The following is a 4,139-nucleotide window of genomic DNA, read 5'->3' as shown; positions in this document are numbered from 1 at the left end:
CTGTCCCAGACCCCTTCCTGTTTCAAGTTAAATCAGAGTCCCCCAGCATCCCAGCTTTTTGTAGTCCTGGGCTGGGCTGTCCCATCTGCTCCAGAGAGCAGAGTTGGCCCTATCCCTCTGCTTCCTATATGTGCACTTAATGCACAGTAGCCTATTTTACTGTGCATTAGAGAGAGCATCATGGCATAAACTGTGCCAATATGCTAATACACAGTAAAATTAGACTATTGTGCATTAAATGTCACTAAAAATGCATGTGCTTTCATTACTGCGCATTAGGGCAACCTAATATGCATTGAGTTAGTACCTCACAATAGAAGTGCTAAATTTAATGCACAGTAGCAAAAGCAAATTAATGAATGTGTAGACACACCCAATAAGGAAGAAACCCAGAGCACAAACCTCAAAGTATTCAGATACTCAGGTCTATATATTCTGCAAATACCTCTGAATAGTCAAACACTCCAAAACTTTCCTCAGACCAGCAATCCTTGAGCCACCTGTTGATTTTCGTTCTCTTGCCATGCCTCTGCCTTCTTTTTCTAAAGAGCAGAAGAATTCCAGTTAATATCACTTGAGTCTCCACATCTTTTAGTGTCTGCCTACCATCTGCCAGTCTTTTATGTATTATACTAATTCTCCCTTGGGCTCCATCACCTATTCCTTTCTTCTCATGTGACTGCTTCCCTTCCTTCCTTCTTTGCTATCCCAGCTTCCGCCTGTTTCTCAGTCTTCTGTATAAACAAGTTCCTCAGCTCTGTTTCTCCTCCAGTAGCCATTGTTTCCTCTGCCTTTCTTTGTGGCCATATTCTTTGAAGAATCACCCTCTTCTGCCCTCCTGTTTTAAATATTGTCATGTTTTAAAATTTCCATCTAAACTTCACTGTCATTTCTCTAGTCCTCAGATCTTGTCTTTCAGGGGTGGTATCAAGCAACACTTCATAAATAGCTTTTGCCAGGATCTTGTATGTCCCACAACTTCTACATCCAGTCACCTCCTTTCCTCCTCTCCTTAGTTCTCCTCTAGTACTGCTGATGTTACCATCATATTTTTTCTCACTAGTCCTTACCTTAAAATAGAGAGGCTGAAAACTTTCAAACTCTTCAACAGACTGCCATGTAAATTCCCATTTGCTGCCAAGTGTCTAGTGAATAGCTATCTACTCTGTATATGTAAACCCTAGGAATAGAAAGAGGTGCTGTTTGTGCAAGATAGATGTATTTAGGTAGATAAACTAAATGGTAATGTGCTAAAAAGTTTTATTTGCATGAGTTCTGGAACAGTTTTATTAGCATCAAAGTGATGAGTAGTTTAAGCAGATCATCCTAAATATGTTCCAGTAAAACTTATGCACTGCAGGACTCCATCATCAATCATATATATGTTAAATACTTACACACAAATATTTCAGATGATTTAATTCATTTTTTTGGTGTTTCTTTTTGGATCTATTCACCTTTATAGCCAGCCTACCAAGAGTACAAATATACAAAAACCCAACAAGAGAAGAAATTATCTGTTTAATTTAAATAGTATGAAATCAAGAACAACAATTATCTTCTCAATATACAACTTCTAGTATTAAAGCCAAATATTTCAGGATTTAAAGGACATAGAAACCAAAGTCTTATATCCATGGAAAAGTAGATTTTTGGCTTTCTTGTGCTACAAAGTGCCCATTTCAAGCCTTAACGGGCCGTGGGACATTGGACTTTGAACCTGTCACCAGTCCAAGATTAATTAGTGCTTATCTTGCTAATCAGCCCAGTGTAATTTGGGGTGGTGAGTGGAATTTCATGTTTGATATGAAAGGGGAAAAGAAGCAAACAAGTTACTTTTTTAAATGGCAACTATTTGAAACAACTCATATGATTTGAATCAGAATTACTCACAACAAAGGTGGATTGAAGAGTAAGGGCAAATCACACGGCCAAAAGTGCCAGATAATATAATGAATCATATGGTTCCATATTGAGGTCAGCTGGCATTCTGTTGATTTAGCATGAGAGCTCTTTTCAGTGACAGGCATTAAGTTTTTAAAGGTGGATGGAAGCAGTCTGGGTTAATCAGATGGTTTACAATTTGAAATAGTTCTTCAGATCTTGTTACGGCCAGTCCTAAAGCAGGGTAGAAGCCTTTTAGTCTTAGAAAAGAAAGGGGCTCACTGTTAGTTGGACTTGAGGCATTTGCTATCCAATTTCCTGTCTTTGCAATCTGCCTGGTATAGATTATCTGTAAACAGTGATGATTTTTGGAGGAGGTTTAAGCCAGTGGGCATATAGTAGCCAATGCACCTGTGATCAAGCATAAGAAGTGGAGTAGACTTGGGATCACTTTGGTACACTGAACTAGCTTTTTATCATTATTATTTTCAGATTGCAGGTATTTCAGCATATTTCATATAACTCCAATTAGATATGGTCAAATACTTCTGGTCAGCAATAAATCTTAAGGGATAATAGTGCTCATAAGAACTATCCCTATATTCCCAAAACAGATAAGAATTATATTCATCAATGGAAGGTCCCAGGATACCAGAACACAAGAATGAGCCAATGTAACTACTACCTTGAAATCTATGAGACTGCTTGTGGAATACTACTCATCATGGAACACTGTTTTCCAAAATACATCTCACCAAAAATTCCATTTTGTCTAATGGCAGAGCAAGAGAGAGGATGCCTATCTCTTGGTTGGCTGTACTCTACTGGCAAGATACCCATGGTTCTGGCATTAAATAGTAACCAGATAACATACAGAAATGGCATGAGGAGCATGGCCCAAATCCAGGACACCCTTCTTTTTAGGACAGTGCCCTCCTCACTCAACCCAAGAGTCAGGCTCCCATTTGTTTGCTCTCTTTTTGGCTCCATGTAACATTCATTCTTCAGCTGAAGCTGTTTCTGGTGAGCCTAGTGGAATCGGGTGGCTTTTAGAAATAATTAGGGGAAGAAGATGGCTCCATAAATTAATATTAGCTGGAATTAATTCCCATCTTCTATAGCGATGTCTTTCAATATTAGTTGCTGCACAATAGCCTTCCAAACTGTATAAACTGTTTTTTGTTTATTTTGTTTTGTCAATGCAATATTTCAAATGGAAATTTGCAGGGTTTTTGGCCTTTTGAATGTCATGTAACCAGTTAACATATTCATGTACTTGTTTACAGACTAAAACAAACTTTTGGCTTATATAGGCCTTAAAATATCAAAGATGTATTCCTGTTATTTTGTGTCCTCAATAATACTGTCACACTTTACTTGTCACTGGCACTCTGACGAAAACATTGACATGTAGCCATGGTATTTCAATCCTGGACTGAAAGAGTTAATCACCGAGCACTCCCTTTATGGACACTGTTTACACAGGGATTTTGAGGTAACTTGAAACGACCATGTAATGAGCCACTTTCAAGCAAGCTATAGTTAATAAGTGTTCATCAGCATGGGCTATGGGCTGAAATGTGGTATGCTCAAGGAAGGGGGAAGGGACCTTGATAAGGATTTTAAAAAGGATGAAAAACCAGAATGAACAAGTTACACTGATTCATTAACAAAACAAAAAGGTTTCTGAAAAGTCAAGTATGAAAATTGCTGCAGCCCACGGCCAGGATGGCTAAAACACACTCAAATAACCCATACAATGGCCTTGGCAGGATTACAGGGATAATATTTTTGCAAGGTTGAATTATGGCTGAACAATGTTCTAGTATGTTGGGCGCAAGCCTGCTGATATTTTTATTCGATGTCAAGCATGTATGTATTCCTTTTTTGTCTCAAACAAAAATATCTACCATGGTCAGTGAAAAAGAAAATCCTACGTGACTTGCATTTAAGTTCCTGGCACTTTTGCCTATCAGTGCTATACAGAGCTCTCTGCTAAGTGTGCTACACCCCTGAAGCTTGTGTGTGTGCGCACAGGTGTGCGATCCATCTACAAGATTTCAGTTGGGGTTTTTTTAGTGACTTTTTGTACTAGTAGTTCTCCCTTTAGGGTCTTGAAAGTGATTTTCCATTAGCCTATGAAGAACTTAAATGTAGTGATCAAGTAGAGATGTATATCTAACAAATGAAGAGGTCAACACAACAAAAATGCCACCATCAATATACAGGGGTGTAGGTTGTAACCATGTTGGTCT

The 4,139-nt window shown here is 38.4% G+C and overlaps 1 long non-coding RNA gene across 1 annotated transcript in view; it reads right to left on the bottom strand.

Moving 5' to 3' along the window:
• LOC109287879 overlaps nucleotides 1-4,139 on the bottom strand; it is a 7,824-nt gene that overhangs the window by 1,520 nt on the left and 2,165 nt on the right. The window contains exon 2 of the long non-coding RNA XR_002094998.1: nucleotides 446-542. This is a non-coding gene — a long non-coding RNA (uncharacterized LOC109287879). The remainder of the gene's footprint in view (nucleotides 1-445; nucleotides 543-4,139) is intronic.

This window comes from Gavialis gangeticus, unplaced genomic scaffold, assembly GCF_001723915.1.
Source record: "Gavialis gangeticus isolate Ggan-Ray unplaced genomic scaffold, GavGan_comp1, whole genome shotgun sequence".
NCBI lineage: Eukaryota > Metazoa > Chordata > Crocodylia > Gavialidae > Gavialis > Gavialis gangeticus.
The sequence above is the reverse complement of the archived record's forward strand: the minus strand, read 5'-3'. Positions and strand labels throughout refer to the sequence as shown.